General features: G+C 47.7%; 2 non-coding genes across 2 annotated transcripts; both read right to left on the bottom strand.

Annotated features, from left to right (window-relative positions):
* Positions 1-10,164: 10,164 nt before the first annotated feature.
* TRNAE-CUC (transfer RNA glutamic acid (anticodon CUC)) lies at positions 10,165-10,237 on the bottom strand. The gene has a single exon. It is a non-coding gene; the product is annotated as a tRNA-Glu (tRNA).
* A 14,597-nt stretch (positions 10,238-24,834) lies between these two features.
* On the bottom strand, positions 24,835-24,907 carry TRNAE-CUC (transfer RNA glutamic acid (anticodon CUC)). The gene has a single exon. It is a non-coding gene; the product is annotated as a tRNA-Glu (tRNA).
* Between the last annotated feature and the right edge of the window lie 2,254 nt (positions 24,908-27,161).

Here is a 27,161-nt window from a genome sequence, read left to right as displayed (position 1 = left end):
CGGAACTCTTCGTGACGTCCGGGATCTCATTCGGGACTCCGAACAACTTTCGGGTTTCCGCATACTAATATCTCTACAACCGTAGCGTCACCGGACCTTAAGTGTGTAGACCCTACGGGTTCGGGAGACATGCAGACATGACCGAGACGCCTCTCCGGTCAATAACCAACAGCGGGATCTGGATACACATGTTGGCTCCCACATGTTCCACGATGATCTCATCGGATGAACCACGATGTCGAGGATTCAATCAATCCCGTATACAATTCCCTTTGTCAAGCGGTACGTTACTTGCCCGAGATTCGATCGTCGGTATCCCAATACCTTGTTCAATCTCATTACCGGCAAGTCACTTTACTCATACCGTAATGCATGATCCCGTGGCTAACTCCTTAGTCACATTGAGCTCATTATGATGATGCATTATCGAGTGGGCCCAGAGATACCTCTCCGTCATACGGAGTGACAAATCCCAGTCTCGATCCGTGCCAACCCAACAGACACTTTCGGAGATACCCGTAGTGCACCTTTATAGTCACTCAGTTACGTTGTGACGTTTGGCACACCCAAAGCACTCCTACGGCATCCGGGAGTTGCACGATCTCATGGTCTAAGGAAATGATACTTGACATTGAAAAAGCTCTAGCAAACGAACTACACGATCTTTGTGCTATGCTTAGGATTGGGTCTTGTCCATCACATCATTCTCCTAATGATGTGATCCCGTTATCAATGACATCCAATGTCCATAGTCAGGAAACCATGACTATCTGTTGATCAACGAGCTAGTCAACTAGAGGCTCACTAGGGACATGTCGTGATCTATGTATTCACACATGTATTACGATTTCCGGATAACACAATTATAGCATGAATAATAGACAATTATCATGAACAAGGAAATATAATAATAACCATTTTATTATTGCCTCTAGGGCATATTTCCAACAGTCTCCCACTTGCACTAGAGTCAATAATCTAGTTACATTGTGATGAATCGAACACCCGTAGAGTTCTGGTGTTGATCATGTTTTGCTCTGGGGAGAGGTTTAGTCAACGGATCTGCTACATTCAGGTCCGTATGTACTTTACAAATATCTATGTCTCCATTTTGAACACTTTCACGAATGGAGTTGAAGCGACGCTTGATATGTCTGGTCTTCCTGTGAAACCTGGGCTCCTTGGCAAGGGCAATAACTCCAGTGTTGTCACAGAAGAGAGTCATCGGGCCCGACGCATTGGGAATCACCCCTAGGTCAGTAATGAACTCCTTCATACAGATTGCTTCTTGCGCTGCCTCTGAGGCCGCCATGTACTCCGCTTCACATGTAGATCCCGCCACGACGCTTTGCTTGCAACTGCACCAGCTTACTGCCCCTCCATTCAAAATATACACATATCCGGTTTGTGACTTCGAGTCATCCAGATCTGTGTCAAAGCTAGCGTCGACGTAACCCTTTACGACGAGCACTTCGTCACCTCCATAAACGAGAAACATATCCTTAGTCCTTTTCAGGTACTTCAGGATATCTTGACCGATGTCCAGTGTTCCATGCCGGGATTACTTTGGTACCTTCCTACCAAACTTACGGCAAGGTTTACATCAGGTCTGCTACACAGCATGGCATACATAATAGACCCTATGGCCGAGGCATAGGGGATGACACTCATCTTTTCTCTATCTTCTACCGTGGTCGGGCATTGAGCCGTGCTCAATTGCACACCTTGCAATACAGGCAAGAACCCCTTCTTGGACTGATCCATATTGAACTTCTTCAATATCTTGTCAAGGTACGTACTCTGTGAAAGACCAATGAGGTGTCTTGATCTATCTCTATAGATGTTGATGCCTAATATATAAGTAGCTTCTCCAAGGTCCTTCATTGAAAAACACTTATTCAAGTAGGCCTTTATACTTTCCAAGAATTCTATATCATTTCCCATCAATAGTATGTCATCCACATATAATATGAGAAATGCTACAGAGCTCCCACTCACTTTCTTGTAAACACAGGCTTCTCCATAAGTCTGTGTAAACCCAAACGCTTTGATCATCTCATCAAATCGAATGTTCCAACTCCGAGATGCTTGCACCAGCCCATAGATGGAGCGCTGGAGCTTGCATACCTTGTTAGCATTCTTAGGATCGACAAAACCTTCCGGCTGCATCATATACAATTCTTCCTTAAGAAAGCCGTTAAGGAATGCCGTTTTGACGTCCATTTTTCATATCTCATAAGCATAGAATGCGGCAATTGCTAACATGATTCGGACGGACTTCAGCTTCGCTACGGGTGAGAAAGTGTCATCGTAGTCAACCCCTTGAACTTGTCGATAACCCTTAGCGACAAGTCGAGCCTTATAGATGGTCACGTTACCATCCGCGTCTGTCTTCTTCTTAAAGATCCATTTATTTTCTATGGCTCGCCGATCATCGGGCAAGTCAGTCAAAGTCCATACTTCGTTTTCATACATGGATCCTATCTCGAATTTCATGGCTTCTAGCCATTTGTCGGAATCCGGGCCCGCCATCGCTTCTTCATAGTTCGAAGGTTCACCGTTGTCTAACAACATAATTTTCAGGACAGGGTTGCCGTACCACTCTGGTGCGGAACGTGTCCTTGTGGACCTACGAAGTTCAGCAGTAACCTTATCCGAAGCTTCATGATCATCATCATTAACTTCCTCCCCAGTCGGTGTAGGCACCACAGGAACATCTTCTCGCGCTGCGCTACTTTCCGGTTCGGAAGGGGTGACTATCACCTCATCAAGTTCCACTTTCCTCCCACTTAATTCTTTCGAGAGAAACTCTTTCTCCAGAAAGGACCCGTTCTTGGCAACAAAGATCTTGCCTTCGGATCTGAGGTAGAAGGTATACCCAATGGTTTCCTTAGGGTATCCTATGAAGACGCATTTTTCCGACTTGGGTTCGAGCTTTTCAGGTTGAAGTTTCTTGACATAAGCATCGCATCCCCAAACTTTTAGAAACGACAGCTTAGGTTTCTTCCCAAACCATAATTCATACGGTGTCGTCTCAACGGATTTCGACGGAGCCCTATTTAAAGTGAATGCGGCAGTCTCTAAAGCATAGCCCCAAAATGAGAGCGGTAGATCGGTAAGAGACATCATAGATCGCACCATATCCAATAGAGTGCGATTACGACGTTCGGACACACCATTTCGCTGAGGTGTTCCATGCGGCGTGAGTTGTGAAACGATTCCACATTTCCTTAAGTGTGTGCCAAATTCGTGACTTAAATATTCCCCTCCACGATCTGATCGTAGGAACTTTATTTTCCTGTCACGTTGATTCTCAACCTCACTCTGAAATTCCTTGAACTTTTCAAAGGTTTCAGACTTGTGTTTCATTAGGTAGACATACCCATATCTACTTAAGTCATCAGTGAGAGTGAGAACATAACGATAGCCACCGCGAGCCTCAACACTCATTGGACCGCACACATCAGTATGTATGATTTCTAATAAGTTGGTTGCTCGCTCCATTGTTCCGGAGAACGGAGTCTTGGTCATCTTACCCATGAGGCATGGTTCGCACGTGTCAAATGATTCGTAATCAAGAGACTCCAAAAGTCCATCTGCATGGAGCTTCTTCATGCGTTTGACACCAATGTGACCAAGGCGGCAGTGCCACAAGTATGTGGGACTATCGTTATCAACTTTACATCTTTTGGTATTCACACTATGAATATGTGTAACATCACGTTCGAGATTCATCAAGAATAAACCATTGACCAGCGGGGCATGACCATAAAACATATCTCTCATATAAATAGAACAACCATTATTCTCGGATTTAAATGAGTAGCCATCTCGAATTAAACGAGATCCAGATACAATGTTCATGCTCAAAGCTTGCACTAAATAACAATTATTGAGGTTTAAAACTAATCCCGTAGGTAAATGCAGAGGTAGCGTGCCGACGGCGATCACATCGACCTTGGAACCATTCCCGACGCGCATCGTCACCTCGTCCTTCGCCAGTCTCCGCTTATTCCGCAGCTCCTGTTTTGAGTTACAAATATGAGCAACCGCACCGGTATCAAATACCCAGGAGCTACTACGAGTACTGGTAAGGTACACATCAATTACATGTATATCACATATACCTTTGGTGTTGCCGGCCTTCTTGTCCGCTAAGTATTTGGGGCAGTTCCGCTTCCAGTGACCACTTCCCTTGCAATAAAAGCACTCAGTTTCAGGCTTGGGTCCATTCTTTGACTTCTTCCTGGCAACTGGCTTACCGGGCGCGGCAACTCCCTTGCCGTCCTTCTTGAAGTTCTTCTTACCCTTGCCTTTCTTGAACTTAGTGGTTTTATTCACCATCAACACTTGATGTTCCTTTTTGATCTCCACCTCCGCTGATTTCAGCATTGAATATACCTCAGGAATGGTCTTTTCCATCCCCTGCATATTGAAGTTCATCACAAAGCTCTTGTAGCTTGGTGGAAGCGACTGAAGGATTCTGTCAATGACCGCGTCATCCGGGAGATTAACTCCCAGTTGAGACAAGCGGTTGTGTAACCCAGACATTCTGAGTATGTGCTCACTGACATAACTATTTTCCTCCATTTTACAACTGAAGAACTTGTCGGACACTTCATATCTCTCGACCCGGGCATGAGCTTGGAAAACCATTTTCAGCTCTTCGAACATCTCATATGCTCCATGTTTCTCAAAACGCTTTTGGAGCCCCGGTTCTAAGCTATAAAGCATGCCGCACTGAACGAGGGAGTAATCATCAGCACGTGATTGCCAAGCGTTCATAACGTCTTGGTTCTCTGGGATGGGTGCTTCACCTAGCGGTGCTTCTAGGACATAATCTTTCTTGGCAGCTATGAGGATGATCCTCAGGTTCCGGACCCAGTCCGTATAGTTGCTGCCATCATCTTTCAGCTTGGTTTTCTCTAGGAACGCGTTGAAGTTGAGGGCAACGTGGACCATTTGATCTACAAGACATATGTAAAGATTTTAGACTAAGTTCATGATAATTAAGTTCATCTAATCAAATTATTCAATGAACTCCCACTCAGATAGACATCCCTCTAGTCATCTAAGTGAAACATGATCCGAGTTAACTAGGCCGTGTCCGATCATCAAGTGAGACGGACTAGTCAAGATCAGTGAACATCTCCATGTTGATCGTATCTTCTATACGACTCATGCTCGACCTTTCGGTCTTCCGTGTTCCGAGGCCATGTCTGTACATGCTAGGCTCGTCAATTTAACCTAAGTGTATTGCGTGTGTTCCGAGGCCATGTCTGTACATGCTAGGCTCGTCAACACCCGTTGTATGCGAACGTTAGAATCTATCACACCCGATCATCACGTGGTGCTTCGAAACAACGAACCTTCGCAACGGTGCACAATTAGGGGGAACACTTTCTTGAAATTATTATAAGGGATCATCTTACTTACTACTGTCGTTCTAAGCAAATAAGATGCAAAACATGATAAACATCACATGTAATCAAATAGTGACATGATATGGCCAATATCATTTTGCTCCTTTGATCTCCATCTTCGGGGCGCCATGATCATCTTCGTCACCGGCATGACACCATGATCTCCATCATCGTGTCTTCATGAAGTTGTCACGCCAACGATTACGTCTACTTCTATGGCTAACGCGTTTAGGAATAAAGTAAAGTAATTTACATGGCGTTATTCAATGACACGCAGGTCATACAAAAAATAAAGACAACTCCTATGGCTCCTGCCGGTTGTCATACTCATCGACATGCAAGTCGTGATTCCTATTACAAGAATATGATCAATCTCATACATCACATATATCTCATTCATCACATCCTTTTGGCCATATCACATCACAAGGCACATGCTGCAAAAACAAGTTAGACGTCCTCTAATTGTTGTTGCAAGTTTTTACGTGGCTTCTATAGGTTTCTAGCAAGAACGTTTCTTACCTACGTAAAACCACAACGTGATATGCCAATTTCTATTTACCCTTCATAAAGACCCTTTTCATCAAATCCGTTCCGACTAAAGTGGGAGAGACAGACACCCGCTAGCCACCTTATGCAACTAGTGCATGTCAGTCGGTGGAACCTGTCTCACGTAAGCGTACGTGTAAGGTCGGTTCGGGCCGCTTCATCCCACAATACCGCCGAAACAAGATAAGACTAGTAGTGGCAAGAAAAATTGACAACATCTACGCCCACAACTGCTTTGTGTTCTACTCGTGCATAGTAACTACGCATAGGCCTGGCTCATGATGCCACTGTTGGGGATCGTTGCAGAATTTTAAAATTTTCTACGCATCACCAAGATCCATCTATGGAGTTTACTAGCAACGAGGGGAAAGGAGTGCATCTACATACCCTTGTAGATCGCGAGCGGAAGCGTTCAAGTGAACGGGGTTGATGGAGTCGTACTCGTCGTGATCCAAATCACCGATGACCGAGCGCCGAACGGACGACACCTCCGCGTTCAACACACGTACGGAGCAGCGACGTCTCCTCCTTCTTGATCCAGCAAGGGGGAAGGAGAGGTTGATGGAGATCCAGCAGCACGACGGCGTGGTGGTGGAAGTAGCGGGGATCCCGGCAGGGTTTCGCCAAGCGCAAGCGGGAGAGAGAGGTGTCACGGGAGGGAGGGGGAGGCGCCAGGGGCTAGGGTGCAGTAGCCCTCCCTCCCCCCCTTTATATAGGCCCCCTGGGGGCGCCGGCCCTGGGATCCCATCTACAGGGGGCGGAGGCCAAGGGGGGGGGAACTTCCCCCCCAAGTCAGGTGGGGTGCCACCACCCCCAGGGTTTCCAACCCTAGGCGCAGGGGGAGGCCAATGGGGGGCGCACCAGCCCACCAGGGGCTGGTTCCCCTCCCACTTCAGCCCATGGGGCCCTCCGGGATAGGTGGCCCCACCCGGTGGACCACCGGGACCCTTCCGGTGGTCCCGGTACAATACCGATAACCACCGAAACTTTCCCGGTGGCCGAAACTGGACTTCCTATATATAATTCTTCACCTCCGGACCATTCCGGAACTCTTCGTGACGTCCGGGATCTCATCCGGGACTCCGAACAACTTTCGGGTTTCCGCATACTAATATCTCTACAACCCTAGCGTCACCGGACCTTAAGTGTGTAGACCCTACGGGTTCGGGAGACATGCAGACATGACCGAGACGCCTCTCTGGTCAATAACCAACAACGGGATCTGGATACCCATGTTGGCTCCCACATGTTCCACGATGATCTCATCGGATGAACCACGATGTCGATGATTCAATCAATCCCGTATACAATTCCCTTTGTCAAGCGGTACGTTACTTGCCCGAGATTCGATCGTCGGTATCCCAATACCTTGTTCAATCTCGTTACCGGCAAGTCACTTTACTCGTACCGTAATGCATGATCCCGTGGCTAACTCCTTAGTCACATTGAGCTCATTATGATGATGCATTACCGAGTGGGCCCAGAGATACCTCTCCGTCATACGGAGTGACAAATCCCAGTCTCGATCCGTGCCAACCCAACAGACACTTTCGGAGATACCCGTAGTGCACCTTTATAGTCACCCAGTTACGTTGTGACGTTTGGCACACCCAAAGCACTCCTACGGCATCCGGGAGTTGCACGATCTCATGGTCTAAGGAAATGATACTTGACATTGAAAAAGCTCTAGCAAACGAACTACACGATCTTTGTGCTATGCTTAGGATTGGGTCTTGTCCATCACATCATTCTCCTAATGATGTGATCCCGTTATCAATGACATCCAATGTCCATAGTCAGGAAACCATGACTATCTGTTGATCAATGAGCTAGTCAACTAGAGGCTCACTAGGGACATGTTGTGGTCTATGTATTCACACATGTATTATGATTTCCGGATAACACAATTATAACATGAATAATAGACAATTATCATGAACAAGGAAATATAATAATAACCATTTTATTATTGCCTCTAGGGCATATTTCCAACAAACCAGAGCGCCGAGACGTACTGGGAGCGCGTCAAGTCGGAGTTCGATGAGTGCAAACTGGTCGACCCGTACTTCGCCGGCGTCCACATGCAGCGCGGCTCGAAGGCCATGGCGAACCTAAACTGGTCGACCTGCTCCGGACCAATGTCGCCGCGATGAAGAGGAACACCGACCTGGCTTTCCTGATGGGGGGGGACATGGCGACGATGGACGAGCAGGTCAAGGCGTGGTACCTGGTGGAGCGTGGCCTCATCCTGAACCAGGATGACGTCGACAGCGGCGCCAACTCCCACTCCGACCCCAACGCCGCCGCCAAGCCCGAGCGACGCCTCCGCGACGCCAAGCACAGAAGCCTCGCCGACGCCGACCAGCCCGCGCACGCCTATTCCCGACAGTCCGCCGCCGGTGGACGGCGCCTCCGTTTGATGAATTGCCTACGCGTCCTTCCTTTTGAACGCCGAACTTTTATGTTATTTGATCGCCGGACTTGTGGCACTGATCGCGGGTCTTGTGACATTTTTTGGGTAACGGGAAATGTGAAGTTTGAATTTAAATGTCTTGGGGTCGGCCCCTGGGGGCGTTTCTGTTCTTCCTGCAAGAAGTTCAATGTAGAAAGCTTGTTTGAATTACAAAGTACTCCCTCCGTCCCAAAATTCTTATCTTAGATTTGTCTAGATACGGATGTATCTAATACTAAAATGTGACTTGATATATCCGTATTTAGACAAATTTAAGACAAGAATTTTGGGACGGAGGGAGTAGTATGGTGCTGTTGATCAGAATATCTGGGTGGAAAGTTTACTTGTTGAAGTTTCTTCTCGCTTAAGGTTCTAGCACTGCGATATTCAACAACATAGTTTGCGGTTTTGCAGAAAGGACGTCTACATTGCTAGTTAAGGACCCCCCACATTGAATTCAGATACATCAATGAAGGTAAGATGTTTTACAGTACGAAATAGAAGCATCATGCACAGCCTCTTTGAAATCGAATTTAGTAGAGATGTTTATAGCCTTATAGGACACATATGCAGAGTATTGCACAGCTCTGGAAGCCTTGGACGGCATCAGCTGCAGGAAGCACTATGCAGGACAATGAAACAGGGCAGAATAATTGAGAACTCAGAATCATTACGGTGAAAAACTTCTCTTGGATGTACTGCAGCAAAAATTTTTTCTAATAAAGGCATGGACAATGTTTGATGAACACAGTGTAATTTCGCAGTTCCCAGTTCACTTGGCCTAACGTAGGAAAATACTACTGCCTCCGTCATCGTGCATGTGTGTATTGAAAATTTCTGAATTTCAGTACAAATTCGAGCAAACGTATGGACAGAAATCAAGGGGAATTGTAACGGGTCACCTGTGCAGATCCCTTGGCCGCAGCACCTGGATCGATCCAAAGTCGGGTAGAACTGCATCGATCGATCGACGGAGGACAGAAAATCATGAGAACAACACAACGGAGAAGACCAACTCTCTGAAGCAGACAAGCAGTGAGTGGAATGATAAAGCGTACGTACGTGGACGCCGATAGGGCACTCCACGGCGCGTTCGTCTTCCTCGGCTGCGTCGAAGCACAACACAAGGTCGCCGGAGCCGGTCGGAGTCCAGGTCCGAGAGCTGCCGGATCAGGCAACACATACGTACGTTGATCAAATGATCAAATGCCTCCCAGCGGATCGGCAGCACAAGCTGATCCACGGCCCCCAGTTCACAATCTTGGAATCATCAACCGTCAGGTTCAAGGCTACCAACACAAACTGGCCATCAGCTTGCTCAGATTTACTGTACCTTGCAAGCATTTGCTTTCACCAAGAACTACAAAACAATCTCAAAATGAAGATAATTTTACTGAGCTGTTCACAATCTTGGAATCATCAACCGTCAGGTTCAAGGCTACCAACACAAACTGGCCATCAGCTTGCTCAGATTTACTGTACCTTGCAAGCATTTGCTTTCACCAAGAACTACAAAACAATCTCAAAATGAAGATAATTTTACTGAGCTGTTCAGGGTCAGAAACTATCTTTCCTGTATCAATACTGAGCATGTAAGCGAAGGAGCTTCGATATGAACAACACATTACCAGATGCATTTATCCTTCACTGAGATCAGGAAACAATGATCATTCAACTTTAGGGAAACTTTCCTCCGCAAAAAAAAAAAAGGGAAAAATTTATAGATAACAAAAAGAGAGTTTCCGTCGCCGGGACTTGAACCCGGGTCTCTCGGGTGAGAGCCGAGTATCCTAACCACCTAGACTACAACGGATTAGTGGTCATGAGGATACTAGACCTTATCTGTTCATGTGGCATGCCTGTTCGTATACACCACACACAAAGCAGGAACGATAGATCTGAAACGCAGCTTTGCTTATTTTCAGACATGGCTATAGAAAATCAACAAACCGAGACCAAACTACATTTGATCTTATTTGATCCATTACAAAATTTGAATTCCGCCAAGTACGCGAACACATGGATTGTACCAAATTCAGACAAAGCGGATCCTGAGAATCCAAGCCAAGCCAACACATGATGTGTTGATCTTGGGCAAAATTCCAGCAATCTGCCTGCCTCCCTGAGTTTGAGCAACCATACCGCATATGCAGGTATGCAACTGATCAAATATTCAAATACCACAACAAACTAGTCATCAGCTCATCATTCGTCAAGCTTAGCTTGCAGGGCTTTTGCTTTCTTTGAGCACTGCAGAAAGATATCTCAAACTGTCTGTTGCTAACACAACATCCTGCGGCATTAAAACCACTGAAGAAATGAATGTGATTTGTTGTGTGGACTTCCAGAAAGATATCCAAACAAATGACCAGAAAACTAATTATGTGACAAGCACTTTGTTGCCAACTATAGAAAGATATTGCAAATAACCCACACAACTTTTATAGTACAAACTCTCACACAACGCACAAATAGTGTGACAACTTTTATATATCCAAATAAATGACCAGAAAACTAGTATAGGTCGCCAGTCCAGACCTATACCCCCGGAGAAATTAATCAAGCATCTTTTGATTTATCTCAAAATAACTCAACTTGAATGTTGAAGTGTACGTTATGTAAACTTGATGAATTTTTTTCCTTACTTTTCTTCATAACAATGTTGATTAAATGATGTAGGGATTGAAAACCTTTAATTGTACATTATATACTAAATAAGTTGTCTTCCATCTCAACTTCAACTGAAAAATCATTGAAAGTTCAGATTAGAAATTGAAAAGGAACAAATTTAACATGATAAAGTATCTCAATACAATTTGAATACTATAATCTTGTATGTCGTGATTCTCATATGAAATTCTTATGCAGCACTGAGACTATAATTATTTATCACATTGCAAAAAAAATATGATCTCTCTAAATGGTGATGCTTTGTAGCATGATGACATGAAAAAGGGACTGAATTGGGACGGAAGCTCCATACCGGAGTAACAACCAGCTTAGAAACTAAGAATTCTCTCTACAAATTCGTGAAATTGTATATTTTCAGCAGCCGGAGGCAGCCAAGGAGGAGTACATCTGCGCCATAGTTGGGTCTGGCCGCTGGAGCATTAGCAGATTGGTGGCAGGGTTGTTCTTCTGAAGCCGGTGGAGTAAGCAAATGAATAACAAAAAATTAACGAGCAGGGTCATCCTATGATAAGACCTGAATCAATTGGAAAGCCATAATACGAAAGCTCAACGTACCAACATGTTCAAAGTGAACATAATATAATATGGTAACACGCTATCCCACAAGTCTTTTATAAATGTCGACGATGCCCGTATTATCCACGAGACATCAATGAATCCAAGATACAACTAAGTATACAAATCAGGAGTTGAAAGCATCACACAACCGTATATTACTTAATGTTACAAAAGACATATAAACTAAGAATGATAATCACACTCTTAATAGTTGGTGCTTTAAAAGAAGGATGGAATGACTCAACATAAAAAGTAAATAGGCCCTTCATAGAGGGAAGCAGAAATTTTCATGCGCATATTTGTAGTATTGAAAGGGTGGTTCAGCTCTTATTACCAATGTTTTGGGTTAACGCTCAAGATTTTACCATAGGAAATACATATATTTTCCATTGCCCCTTGTAATTGTGCGAGGTACCACACACTCTATTTTATATATCTTTAGTTTCAAAATGATTTGTACTCCTTCCGCTTTAAGAATTGGAGACCTTTTATTTAGTAGGCCTTTTCCTGCATTTTTTATTGTCCAGAACCATCATTATGAGATTGTGGAAAATAAAATATGTTTACGATCATCTAAGCAATGTGAAACATTTATATTTTTTTTACTTTTTGTTAATGTACCAATGGTAATTACTTTTAATATATTTACCAATGATACAAATAAGTAGGTATGGTGGACTCTTATGGCTAAACGTGGCACAAGGATTTGGCTCAAGCAGAAATCATGGCTAGTATACATGAAGACTAGCAAAATACTAGGAAGCGAGCAACTAGAGAGCACGAACATCATAATCATGCATTTTGAACATGTAATCTTACGTGGTAATATGAATATGATACTACTCAAAAGTTGTAATACCATTGAGGCTGATTTAAACTTTTGATAACAAGTGTAAACATGTACCAAGCCAGTCAACCGGAACATACAAAGGGAGATACCATGCTAATATCCCACATTACAATTCATTTTGAATGCCCATTGATATTTTAGATGACGCAATATAACCCTCTAATTAATAAAGACTAGCACGGGAAAGCATAAACCGCCAAACTTTTATTGAGCAGGAGACAGGCTGGCGCGAGGAGAGAGAGGCACTACTACGAGACTTGGCGGCGATGCGGTTGTGTGCCCACATGGTTTACCAACTGTGCTCCCGGGCAAGTCGGCGCTCTGCGAGGGATTTTTGTTGCATTGATTGGAGACAAGGAAGATGTTGTCTGACTTCACTCCAATTGGCTAAGTGCTCGGGTCTCAACTTAACTTTATATAAGTGTACAAGAAGCTCATTTGGTTGAAAAGGTGGAGGTACAAACTCAAGCAAACATCTATAGTTGTTAAACAAAAAGTACAACAATCCAATTACTGGTCTCCATCCACCCGGTCAATGAGTTGTTATGATATTTATTTATTTTCCAACCTCCCATCAAGTGTTCATGCATATATATAGTTCCCATCAATTGTGGTTCATAGTGATCACATAGTCATAAGCAGAGAAAGAAAAATACCCATCCGGTGTGCCTTCATCTCTGAGTGAGCTAGTCCTAGTGGATAGTACCCAAGACAATTCCCTCATCTTACGTTGTTAAAGTCAATTTTTTTAGGCAATACAAAACACACATTAGGCCACATGCACACCCTACCACAAACATATTAATTAGATTTGGGAGACATTAAGAAATGATTAGCTTGAAGCTCCTGATTGTCCAGCGATGCATGTACTATGCACCATTACTCCAAATCTATTGGAAAAGGCAGTGCCTAGAAGGCACTTAGGCACGCTTAGGCGCTAGGCGATGGCCAAATACATCGCCTAGGGCATAAGCGGAAGTCTAGGCGGGGCAAGTAAGAAGTTATCTACCCAAGCGAGAAATTATGTCATATTGTACTGATATGCCAAAGGACCATATTCTAATGGTAGTAGCTGGTAGTTAACTTATTTATATGTCCTAAATTAATATAATACATATATAATAATCATAGATACATCCTTATAATAAAAACTATATAACCGCCTAGGCCGCGATTAGGGGGCTTAAGCACCGCCTAGGCGGCCAACCACCTCGCTTATTCCTAGCTAGCGCCTTTTCCAACCTATACATCATTACTCCACATTGCTATGAACATTGGCGGAGGACGAATTTCTTTTGGGGTGGGGCGAACCCTAAAGTATAAAAAAAATCGATGCAAAACTAGAGTAGTCGATACGTACTAAAATGCACACAAATAGTTTTTCCATGTAGAAGAGTTATACATATGCACGCGGAAATGTGACCAATCAATAATAAATACTTAAATAGGTGTAAAGTCGCATGGCACAATGTAAAATCGCTGCTAATTTTACAATACTAGATGATGCCCCGCGCGTTGCTGCGGGAACCGTGTTAAAACCAATGCATAAATAAGTGCTTAAAACCAATGAAAACAAATGTAAGAGTTTTACATATTTAAAATGATTAAACAGAAAAGAAGTGTGTGTGACAAAATGATGTATAAAAGAGAAAAAAAATCCCCACAAAAAGAAGACATGATTGATGAAGTGGCGTTGTTTGAGTTGATAGGTTAATGCAAAAATGCATGCATGCGTTCGGAAAAAAAGACATGCATGACCAATGAGGTGACATAATTTACATTAATGCAAAAAGTAACTTATGAGCACATGCATGACTCCTTGATGCCACACAATTTTGATTGGAAGGCCGTAAATAATTAAGGTGATGTGGAAGCACGCATGTGTAGAGAAATCTAGTAGTGGGGGCTAGCTATTTAGATATAGAAGATTAAGCCCAAAAACATTTTGGACAGATCTATTCTTTGCATACAAGAAAAACCAAACACTTTGCAAACGTAAGAAAAAATGCGCACCATTCCATACTAGCCCTTGTTAGCACATACACTAGTAAAAATGTTCTATACAGTGTTAAAAAAAGTACTAAATGTTGGCATATAACAAAAGGCAACTACAGAATTGTGCACTCACTATTGCCGGGTCACAAACGAAGGAACTAGCACTGATCGAGCGTTCTGGACTCGAGCATGACTTAAAAAGGCCCAATAAGGTGGGTCAGTGCTCACAGCCCAATAGAACGCTGGTTTTCTTCCCCCATGGTTTTTTGGCGATCGATCTGTATACATAAAACCCTGTTAGAAGGGAGAGAGAGGTTTGGTGGAATAGTTTGATGTATTGTTTGAGCCTCGTGGGCATATATATAGGAGTACATGATCTACTTGAAATACAAGGCAAGCCAGAATATTTCCTTGTCTAACCTATGTTTCCTAATACAATCACGTTACTCAACATCCCTCGCAGTCACAACGGTAGCGACGCAGACGGTGAGACTGGAAAAGAATCTGAAGGCAAGCCGATGGACAAACCCCCCCCCCCCCCCCCCCCAACATTCGTAACGGTCAACGCATCGCGGAGTCGTGGCTGGAGTGGAAACCAACGAGGTTGCTCAAGCAGGCGGTAGCCCTTTGTGCCGTTTGTCGATGTAGCCAGGGTGGGTGGTGGAGCCGTGGTCGAGGTAGCCGTGCGAAGAATGTCGTGGTCGATGTCGAGTCGGGGTGGCCGGTGTCGAGGAAGTCGCCGTGGAGCCGCGGGTGCAAGAGGGCGCCGAGTTAGCATGGGCACAGTGATGTCGAAGTAGGGGTGCGTCGGGAAGAAACTGTTGTTGACAACGCGTCGCGGCGAGTTTGCCAAGCCCGGGGACACATCGTGGACGAAGGCACGCACCGGTGTTGCCAGCACCGGACATGCGTAGACGGACGAAGACGAAGTTGACGAAGCGCCGACCAGGCTTGCCAGGCCCGGGGACACGTCGTGGATGAAGGCACGCATCGATGTTGCCAGCACCGGGCATGCGTAGACGAGGGACCTGCGCGAGCTGTACGCCATGTCGGAGAAGTCGAAGGGGCCAACAGAGAAGAACTCGACGACGATTGCGGCGTCCATCGGCGCGGGGCCAATGTCACCAACGGTGGTCGTAGTAGACGAAGTGGTCGGGGTAGATGACGGCGACGCTGGCGACAGGCTGGTGCTTGGACGAAGACGAAGGGGGTGGACGGGCGGCAGCGGCGGCTACGAAGGTAGCGGCGGCGGCCTAACGGCGGCGGCGGCTAGGTTAGGAGTGCGGCGGCGGTGCTCGAAGTAGGCGAAGAACCCTGACAGCGTTACGAAGAGCGGCGCGGACGGTGGCGTTCCCGCACCAAGGGAGACGGCGCGGCACATACCACGGGACGTCCATGTGCGGTGAAGGCGGAGTGGAACGCGGGCTGCGGTGCTACGTCCCGAAGGGGCGACGCAACGACGGCAGGCGCGTCGGGGCGACGACGGGAAGACCTCGGGGCGGCGGCGGGGACCGTGGGCCGCGATGCTGCGGCCCGAAGGGGCGACACAACGGCGGTTCGCGAGTCGGTGCAGCCGCGGGGATGACCTCGGGGCGGCGGCGGGGACCGCGTATCGCGGCACTACGGCCCGAAGGGGTGACGCAGCGGCGACGCACGAGTCGATGCAGCCGCGAGGAGAACCACGAGGCGGCGGCGCTGCGGCCCGACGGGGCGACGCAGCGGCAGCCCGATGCTCGATCGGCGGAGAGGCGCGCGGTACTCAGGACGATCTTCACGGGACCTACGGAGGCGCGCGTCACCAACGGGCCAGGTCGGTCGCGCGGCGTAGAGAAGGCGGATCGCGGCGGCGAGCGGGTGATCAAGCCGATTGCGCGCGAGGTCGGGGACGCCGTTCGGTGGAGGAGTGGTGGCGGCGGAGTCCGGGATGAGGCCGGCGATGACGGACTGCGGGGGACGTCGTGCGGACGAGCTTGTCAGCACCGGCACCCAGGCTGCCAAAGCAGCGCCGGTGCCCGGGCAGCGAGGCCCGAGCGACCAACGGAGCAGCGGCGTCCGAGGTGAGGCAGCCGACGAGCCCGACGCAGCCGTCCTGACGCAGCCGAGAACGAGGCCGGCGAGGTAGACCGTCGGGTCGCCGTGCAGACGCGGCGGAGGCGGGTGATGTGGACCAATGGGCGGGTCGGCGCGCGAGCGACGGCTATGATTGGCCATCGCATGGTGCGAGGCCGCCGGGTTGGGGCGATGCAGGTGTCTCGGTTAGAGCAGGGCGGTGACGGCCGGCGCAGGGCGACGGGCGGACCGACGCGCGGACGGCGGCTGGCCCTGACGGGCCGCCTCGGCGCGCGTGGCCGCCGGGTCAGAGGAGAGGCCGGCTGGTCGCGCCGGGGTCGGAGTAGAGGCGCATGAGGGTCGACGGCGGCGGCGGGCGACGTAAACCGATCAAGATTAGATCGGAAAATCAAAAAGAAAAACGCCGATCAAAACGACCGGCGAGAGGGTGCAAAATCCCGGATCAAAGGCTCGGAAAGAAGACTCTCTAGGGCAGCCGGCCAACATGGCCGGCGGACGAACCCTAGGTACGGGCGGCGCGGCCCCTGGCGGCGGTCATGGAGGCCGACCGCCCCGGGGGCAGCGGGCGGGTGCGGAAGCGGCGGCGGCTAGGGTTTGAATCGTGATTAGGCTGATATCATGTTAGAAGGGAGAGAAAGGTTTGGTGGAATAGTTCGATGTATTTCTTGAGCCTCGTGGGCATATATATAGGAGTACATGATCTACTTGGAGTACAAGGCAAGCCAGAATATTTCCTAGTCTAACCTATGTTTCCTAATACAATCATGTTACTCAACAAACCCAAATCGTTGGAAATCAAGGTAGGGCGAGGTGAGGTGCTTGCCCTACCGAGAGCTCCGCCTGTGGCTATGAAGCACGGCGTCAATCCCATGAACAACAAAATGTAGAATCAAGAGTAACAAGAGTCGCCTTGGCATTATGAACGCTCTTGGCATCAGGCGCCCTAATGCGAGATAGCAATGAGGGACTCTGTACGCATGAAGAAAATCTCGAGCTCCTCGTAGCAGACTTCAAATCAGTGAACCAAAAAACAAGAACTAATATAAAGTTTTGAGGAAACCATGTGTGAGAACAACTTGGAACTAAGTCAGGTGAACTAGATGATTGCATATCGTTATATGCCTCGTGTTAAGACTTAATTAACACATGCCAATTAACCAAATCTTTCTGAGTGGTCGCTCCGTCGCTTGCGATGACCCAATGCCATCGCCGATGTCGGCTCCGTAAAAAAGAAAGAATTGATTGTGAACAACAAGCGTTTCATTCCTCTCCCTAATCATTGAAATTCGAACTATCCACTAGCTCCTCATTTCTTTGGATTCTAGCCCTTCCTTCCGGATTTAATATCCAAAGTAAATCTTTCATGGGCAGAAAGTCCTAAATTTTTTGTTGCGTACTCCTTGCCCTTTTCTCCCATCGTCCTGCTTTCACTTCTACAGACCTTCTGTCCATACGAGTTCGAGGATTGGTGAATCGATGTGGGAATAGATAAAATGATTGTTAACTACACATAACCGTGTAGCTCATCAAGAAGACCATCAATGACCGGTATCGGTTATTTTTTTTTATGTTTGCGCATTGAGTTGCCTATAATCCATAGGCGCCGCCAGGCATGGGAGACTATGGTCACATGACACACTTGAAGAACATGACGACTCGAAAAAAGAAGGCTCGATGGCTATTGTGATGGTGGTCAACCCGAGCCACCAACATGTGTTTGGTGGAATGCCAAGTAGGTAAGAAATTTGTTCGCTTGTTCCTTTTGATTTGTCTGGTTCAATTTAGAGAATGTGATTGTACATGTGGCCATATTTTCAATCTCATGTAGTGATGTGACTTTCAATGTTGTGAGTCCGCATATGCCATCGGCCGCTGAGCATGATGATTGAGTTGGTTGGGTTTGACGACTCAACGGATCTAGAGCGATCCAAAGATATGTGGAAATAGAGAAAGACGCCTCTTGCGTTTTTTGAGAGATATGAGGAAATAGCGAAAAATGCCTCTTGAGTATTCTTTTTACTTCCTAGAATTATGTTGATTTTGCATGGTACCTAGAATTAGGTTGGGGGCTGCCCTCTCATCCATGCTCTCGTATTCTCTAGACACCGTAGCTTGATCTCTTTCACCTTTAGGTGTTTTCTCCGTGGGCACTACATACCATGTGTTGTGTCGAACGCCCACCATTCCATGGACTGGTCCACTTTGGAAGGCCCCGTTGCCCCTGAAGATCAAGATTTTCATGTGGCAATTGTTGAGGTGCCAGCTTCCCTCTACGACAGAGGTGCTTAAGAGGCACGGGTCGGGTGATGGCCTGTGCCCCCTCTGTGAGGTCCCTTAGACCGGGTCTCACATCTTGTTCTCCTACACGACAACTTGAGTTCTCTGGGTTTTCATCTGCGAGGCCTTGGGGCCTAATTGGGAGGCCTTGGATCTTGCGGGTTTTCTCGAAACCAAAGCCAACCAAACCAGCCGGCAGCGCCTCCTAGTTTGGCTTGTGCTTGTGGCGATGTCTTGGACGCTATGGATGATGCATAATAAAATGGTGATTGAGAGGGTCTTCCCTCAACATGCCTCTGACTCGTTCTTCAAATTCCTTACTTTCTTGCAGATAATGGGACCGCGACTGTCTGGGACTCATTCTGGATGCGCTCCTGGCTAACGCCTGCCGTCTCACCTCTTTGCAGGACCACTGAGCCTGCTGCCACTAGGTGGCCTTTTTTCCTATTTCTTTTGTGCTTTCTTTGGGCGTGATTGTGTTGTCTCCCCAGCCATCTTTGTTGCTTCTGTACTCATGATGAACTGGTTGTATGGATGTTGGCTCTATTTATAAAGCCAATCGAAAGTCTATTCGAGATAATTTTATACATTAATATCTTGTACAACTAGCAAAGCTAGTAAGGTTGACACCTTGCTAATGGGAACACAAGTGAAGTTACCCGTATTGTAATACAATTTAATATTGGTGGTGAAACTCGTACCTTCAGGGATGGATACCTTGGTTCTCGTTCAGAAAAGTTTGATGCTTGCTACAAACTCTTACACTTGTGGTCCAACACTGTGCTATCTTTGTTCCAGAGGTCAATCAACAAACAACACCAACGATCACACATGAAGAATCACACCAGAAAAGAGCAAAGTCATACAAGATCGAAGCTGTGCATGGGCAAAGGAAAATAAAACAAAATTGAAGCAATCAACACAATAATCCTCGAATACAACAACAATCGCCGGCAGCAACCTTCTATTGACGGAACAAGTACTATGAGCTCGAGAAAGGTCCTCCAAAAACAACGCGTCTCGACACCGCGAGCATGGGATTCTGCGGCTAGAGACGGGTTGTTGCGAAACTCAACGGCGATGCTGCAGAGCGTGGTGAAGCTGCTCCAAACGTGCGGGTCTCCTGGCGGTGCTATCGGGTGGGTCGGTGTGCTACAAGAGATTGTTTGCTACATTGGTGGGAGACAAAGAGGACATCGTTTTTCCTTCAATCGAATGGCTATGCGGTAGAGGTCGGGCGGTTAGCGAACCAACTGTTTTTTGAAACCAGTCACCTGAACTTTATCTTAGTATCCAACCAAGTACAAGCAACATACTTGGTTGAAAAGGTGGTTGTACAAACTCAAGCAATCATTTGTAGTTTTCTTTTAAAAGGTAGAACAAATCATTGACTCGTCACCATCCTCCTCGTCGGTGAGTTATTATGACATTTATTTATTTTCCAGCCTCCCCATCAACTGTTTGTGCATATATATAGTTCCCATCAACCGTGGTTGACGGTGGTCACATAGGCAGAAACAGATAAAGAAAGATACCCATTCGGTGTGCCAATATATTTTATCTCCTAGTGAGGTAGTCATGGTGGATAGTACTCAAGACAATTCCCCTCATTTTACTTTGTTAATGTTGGGTTCTGACTTTTGAGGCAACACAAAGCATATATTGGGCCACAAGTGCACACTACTATAAGCATGTTAATTAGATTTGGGAGGCATTAGGAAACCATTAGCTTGTCGCAGCGCTTCCTCCTGCGGTGCATCCACTCTACACTGTTGTGACGCACATCTTCTCACGTTAAGAAAAAATGCCCAATAACACAATGTTCATGTCATCAGGCGTATATAGATTGAAAAACAGACTGCACTCACTACATCTTCTCACGTTCAGAAAAATGCCCGGTAACACAATGTTCAGATCATCAGGTTTTCACAACATTTGTTACGAAGGATGATGTGTAATCTGTTCATGGATTGCGGCGACATGGCTAATTGAAGAACTTTCGAGGACCAACAAGGTTGTTAATTAGGTTCCATTTCATTTATTTGGTGTTGGTTGCTACCATGGAACTGAGTTTGTGCGATGTCAAGCCCAACAATAACACAAAGGTGACACCGGCAACCACTGCACCAGCTCTAACGAATTAGTTTCAAGGAAATACTAAAATTGGGGCTAGGTCATTGAAATGGTACCACACTTCATTTTACTTGCAAGTCAGTACCAGGTTTGGGTCTAGCGGTCACAAAACGCCCTAATTCTTGTTTGAACCATTTTTAACAGCAGAACTGACCAGTGGGGCCCGCTCTTCACGACGAGAGACCACTGGGCGGAGCCGATCCAGGATGCCAGGGACGGCCGACATGGTGCTGGGTGACGGGAAGGGGTGGTGGACCTCTCTCTTCTCTAGGTCCTTGCTGGGCTGCCCTAGAACCTGTACCAACTTGTAAAAAGCATAGAGTGATACCAATTCATTTGCCTAGCCTCAGGTGTGGTACTTTCTTGCAATTAACTCAACTCTAACTGATCAGTTGTTCCTTGTAACTGCGTGATGTAGCTTCATAAGCCCCCATATGTGCCACCAACAAGGGTCCTAGACCATGCCTGTTTCGAGAGAATGCCAACATGGTTGTGATGTTGTGTAGATTGATTCTTAAAAAAAAACGTGGTTGCTTTATCTATTGTCGCTATTGCCAGTTTGCTAATACTATACTAGTACTTCTCGAGAGTTCCGGATGGAAGTTTCTCGACTGGGTTCCCGCTGGCTTTGGTATGAAAAAAATGCATAGCCGGAAAAATGAAAATGGATGCCCTACGTGAAACAGTTCAGGTAAAGTGCATTCTTATTCAGACAATTCACTGAAATGTTCTAAATTCTGGTTCAGTAAGCATATTGTAAATGCAGATAGTGATTAAACATCATTCATCTTCTAACAGTAAAGTAGAAAGTTCATGGCACAACTGAATGCAATGCATTATCGCAAGAAATTGGAATCGAACAATCAGATATCTATCGTAACATCTAACAAGTGAAGTGAATCTAGTTTGCAACTCATCTGAAGAATCCCGAAACGAGCAAAAGGTTTTCAGCTGAGCTGAAGAATACATTTGATGCTGATGCTGTCACATTATGAACTTCGACAGTAGTTAATGCACACCTATGGTAGATGTGTTAAAAGTAAAAGAATTACAGGCTGTGATTCCGGAGCAGGCAGGTGCACCGCGCGGAATCAAAGCAATTCCGGCTGCATGATGACTGGACGCTAAGAGCATCTCCAGCCGCGCCCCCAACAGCCCCCCGGGCCCCTTTTTGTCGTTGGCGCCGAAAATTCGGCCCAGCCGCGCCCCCAGAAGCCCATTTTTCGCCGGCTCGGGCCGATGTTGGCGCCGGCGGACCCAGTCCGAACCCGGCGCTCTGGGGGGCGCCGGGAGAAACGATTTTGGCGCGAAATGGAATGGATCCGCCGAGTCAGCGACTCGCCGCCTTCGTCGTCCTCATCGCCTTGGTTCCCGCAGGAATCGATGCCAAGGTTGTCGCGCCGGTCAGCCTTCCCTTGATGCCTCACGGGCGGCGCAGTGAAGGCGCTCCCTTCACGCGGCACCCGGCGGGCAGCTCCTCACCACCCATCTTCGGCTATAAAAGCTGACCTCCCCGCCGGTGAACGCCACAACTCGCCACCTCCCGCCCCTCTCGCCACCGTAGCCCCTCTCTTCCCTCCCGCCCCCTGCTGACGAGCAATGGCCGAGCGTTACCCAGGCGACGCCGCGGCGGCGAACGGCTTCGGCCGCCGCCATCTGCGCGAGGACGAGGCGCGCCTCCTCTACGAGGCCGACTACCCGGCGCCCCCGGACATGCGGGTGCTGGGCTCGTGGAGGCTGAGCCGTTCGACGCTGTCGGAGGTGTAGCGGAACGAGCCGAGGTACGCCGCCGAGAGCCACACGCTGTGGACGATGTACTTCGACCGCCGCCACGCCGACCAGGCCGCCTTCGCAAACGGCACCGTGCCCCGCGGCCGCCTCAACTCTGACGGGCGGAGTGAATGGTGGGGCGTGCCCGGCCGCACCCTGGAGGCCGTCCTCGACCACATCGAGGCCGGCAACACGCCGTGCCTCGAGTACTCAGCGCCCCCGTCCTTCTCTCGCCGCGGTAGTTTCTGGATGCCGCGGCGAATGGAGACGGCGACCTCCTCGTCGTCGGTCTCCGGCTCGCTTTCCTCCGGGTCGCCGGCGCTCCGCCCCGTCAAGCCGGAGGCGCAGGAGACGCCACTTGGGCACCGCACCCGCAGCGGCGCCCTCGTCATCAACGAGCGCGGCCGCCCCTCCCCTCGTTCCCTCCGCCTCGTCCGGCCGAAGACCGAGCCGGCATTGCTCCTCGTGAAGAAGGAGCACGAGGAGATGGGCGCCGTCGCCGAGACCGCCCTCAAGTGGGCGAAGACGGACTACGTCCGCGAGCAGGTGGAGCGCCAGCGCGAGGCCTACGAGGAGATCAAAGCTCGGCGCCGCGGACGCGAGGAGGGCGGCGTCGTCGTCCTCGACAGTGACGACGAGGACGTGCCCGGGCCGTCCAACCCCCGCGCGTCGGCGACCCTGGTCAGGGGTGCAACAGGGACGACGGCGGCTCTGGCGGGACGCAGGGCGGCGGCGATGATGATGACGGCGACTACACCCGGTTCTACAGGCTCCTCGGCATGTAGAAGGCGCGGTGGCAGCGACGTAGTAGGGCTAGGCGCAATTGTTTTTAAATCATGTTTTTTTTGTACAAATTTGAATGAAATCGTCGAGTTTGTGCCGTGTTTGTGTCGAGTTGTGCCGATTTGCGAGCGACCTTGGGGCGGCGACTGGGAACACGTTCGCCCTCACGCCGAAATTAACACCGGCTCGGCCCCAGACCGCACTTTTTCGGCGTCCTGGGGGGCCGAACGGCTAAAGATGCTCTAAGGACATGAACACTTTATCTTTGTCTTCAGAGCCGGCTATAGAATCATTCTACACTTCTGCACCAAATCCTCACTCTACTCTAGTAGTGCCACTCGCAGATTTTTTTTTTTTTGGCTTTAGTATGCAGTACTAGCATTTACTCTGTTCTGCATACATCTATATCTAAAGCAGTTCTTTCCATTGTCTAAAGATATCATACAGACAAATAGTAATATCTGAAACATTCAGGTAGTACGGTCATGGAAGCCAAGAAATCTCTCTCTAAGGATTAGGAAGCAAGGAGTAGTCGGGTTCAGTTAGCGTTCAGTTAGCATTGAGTTAGGTAGTAGTTAGCTTATAGTCAAGCTCGCCGGAAGAATATCGAGCTTTGGTTAAGTAGTCGGGTTCAGTTAGCGTTCAGAAGCATATTCAGCTTTGGCTAAGCACAAGCGAATTTTTCTTTTTACCAAACTGAAAAAATAGAGAAATGAAAGAAACTTCTGAATATACTTTTGAGTGTCAGACCCCTTACCCGCAACATAAACAGAGCACGGGGATTCAGACATAGCTTACAGCAGCCATGTTTGCTCGCCGTGGTGTTTTCATAACACATCTCTGAATGGCAACACGTGATCAAATGCTTCCCAGTGGATCGGTAGCATCACAAGGCTGACCCCAGTTCAAAATCTTGGAATCGTGAACCGTCAGGTTCAAGGCTACCATCACAAACTGGCCATCGCCCAACGGATTCGGCTCATCGACCATCTATCTTGCTCAGATTGACCTTGTAAGTATATTTGCTTTCACCAAAAACTACGAAGGAATCTCAAAATGAAGATAATTTCACCGAGCTATTCAGGGCGACAAACTGTCTTTCCTACTACTCCTATATCAACAGTGAGAGCATGTAACAGAAGGAGCTTCGATATGAACAGCACATTGCCAGATGCATTTATCCTTCAGTGAGATCAGGAAAAATGATCATTCAACTTTAAGGAAAATTTCCCCAGAAAAAAAAAGGCAGCACTTTAGGGAAATTTAAAAAACAAAAATGGGATTTCCGTCGCCGGGACTTGAACCCGGGTCTCTCGGGTGAGAGCCGAGTATCCTAACCACCTAGACTACGACGGAATTGCGATAGTCGGAACACTGGAACATATCTGTTTATACGGCATGCCTGTTCGTGTACACAAAGCAAGAACGATAGATCTGAAACGCAGCTTTGCTTATTTTCAAGACATGGCTATAGAAAATAAACAAACCGAGACCAGACTACATTTGCTCTTATTTGATCCATTACAAAATTTGAATTCCGCCAAGCACGCGAACACATGGATTGTTCCAAATTCAGACAAAGCGGATCCTAAGAATCCAAGCCAACATGATGTGTTGGTCCTGGGCAAAATTCCATCAATCTGCTTGCCTCCCTGAGTTGAGCAACCATACAGCATATGCATGTACGCAACTCATCAAATATTCAAATACCACAACAAACTAGTCATTAGCTCATCATTCATCAAGTTTAGCTTGCAGGGCTTTTGCTTTCATTGAGCACTTCAGAAAGATATCTCAAACTGTCTGTTGCTAACACAACAGCCCGCGGCATTAAAACCACTGAAGAAATGTATGTGATTTGTTGTGTGGACTTCCAGAAGGATATCCAAAAAAATGACCAGAAAACTAATTATGTGGCAAGGGCATTGTTGCTAACTACAGAAAGACATCGGAAAGAACCCACACAATTTTTCTAGTACGAACTCTCACAGAACGCACAAACTATGTGACAACTTTTATATATCCAAACAAATGACCAGAAAACTAATTAGGTCGTCAGCCCAGACCTATACCCCCGGAGAAATTAATCAAGCATCTTTTGATTTATCTCAAAATAACTCAACTTGAATGTTGAAGTGCACATTATGTAAACTTGATGATTTTTTTAGTGGTAACTCGATGAATTTTATTTCTTACTTTTCTTCATAACAATGTTGATTGAATGATGTAAGGATTGAAAACCTTAAATTATAAATTATATACTAAACTAGTAGAACGCCCGTACATTGCCACGGTGTTGAAGATATAACCCCACGGTATGACCCGCCCGTTTAGGGCCGGGTTATCCAGTGGTGGGCCAGAAGATCAGTAGTTAAGCTAAGGCGACAACTTCAAGGCTTCCAGTGCGACTCCTTGAGTGGGGCCGGCTTATGGCCCAACACTTGAGGCGGCGGCTCATCGTCAGGAGGGCGCTGTAGTTCTTATTTAGGAAACTGATTAAGTCATGGGTTGTAATACGACCCGGACTCTGTTGTAAGCCCAGGGCCTCCACCTGTATATAAAAGGGAGCCCCTGAGGCAGAAAAGCCCAAGTTACAAGCTCTCGAGTAGTAGGTTAGCCAAGTCGCACGCTTGTAATCGAGATCACCATCATCAATACCAATCAAGCAGGAAGTAGGCTATTACCTCCATCGAGAGGGGCCGAACCTGGGTAAACTCTTGTCTTTCGATTCCGACTAACCCCGTTCAAGGTACTACCTCGCGGCGATGGACTCACGACTAAGTCCTTTCACGAGGACATCTGTCGTGACAAAACCACGACAGTTGGCGCTCACCATGGGGCTATCGCTCGATGGTGTTGAGTTCTTGGAGGGCGCTCTCCCAGGGATCGAGGGATACGCGATCGGCCGCATGTCCAAGAGTCGTCGTGGCAAGCTCTACATCGACGAGTCGGGCTGGGGCGCCGAGGCCGACTCAATCGAGTACTGGTACCGGGTCCCCTTCGGCAAGATCCACGTCTTCATCGGCAAGATCGGTGGGCCAGGACCCGAGTCGGACATCTACACCGACATCGTAGAGCCGGCTCGGTATGCACAAACCGCCCGGGTTCATGCCGGTTGGAACCATGTCTTCATTAGCTTCACCCAGGGGGTCTATCTCGCGGATAACTCTGCGTCTGGCAGCGACACCCTGGTCTACTCTGATGCGAGACATCAGTCGGGGATACTGAGTCCATCCTCCCATTGTATGACGGGCGGCTTGGGGGCTCTTCTGACGATGAGTCGGTCCCTGCTGACCATGAGCGGCCTCGATGGACTGTTGTATACATGGCAGGCACCACGCCGGCTCTTGGCTCTACTGCAGCAGGCGCCCTGGAGAGGACCGGTGCTTCAACACCTGATCCAAACGCATCTGGCCCGGGCAAGCTGGCGGCCAAGTTCTTTCCGAGTTGGTTGCGTCGCTAACAACGCTCCTTGAGTCGCCGTGGATAGCTGAAAATCAGGTGGAATGCAATGCAGAGGTAGCTAAGCTTCACGAGCAGATAGCTAAAGTTCTGGAGGACATCAACGCCGAGAACGTTCGCATGACGCAGCTACAAGCCCAGATTCACA

This window comes from Aegilops tauschii, chromosome 7, assembly GCF_002575655.3.
Source record: "Aegilops tauschii subsp. strangulata cultivar AL8/78 chromosome 7, Aet v6.0, whole genome shotgun sequence".
Lineage (NCBI taxonomy): Eukaryota > Viridiplantae > Streptophyta > Magnoliopsida > Poales > Poaceae > Aegilops > Aegilops tauschii.
The sequence above is the reverse complement of the archived record's forward strand: the minus strand, read 5'-3'. Positions and strand labels throughout refer to the sequence as shown.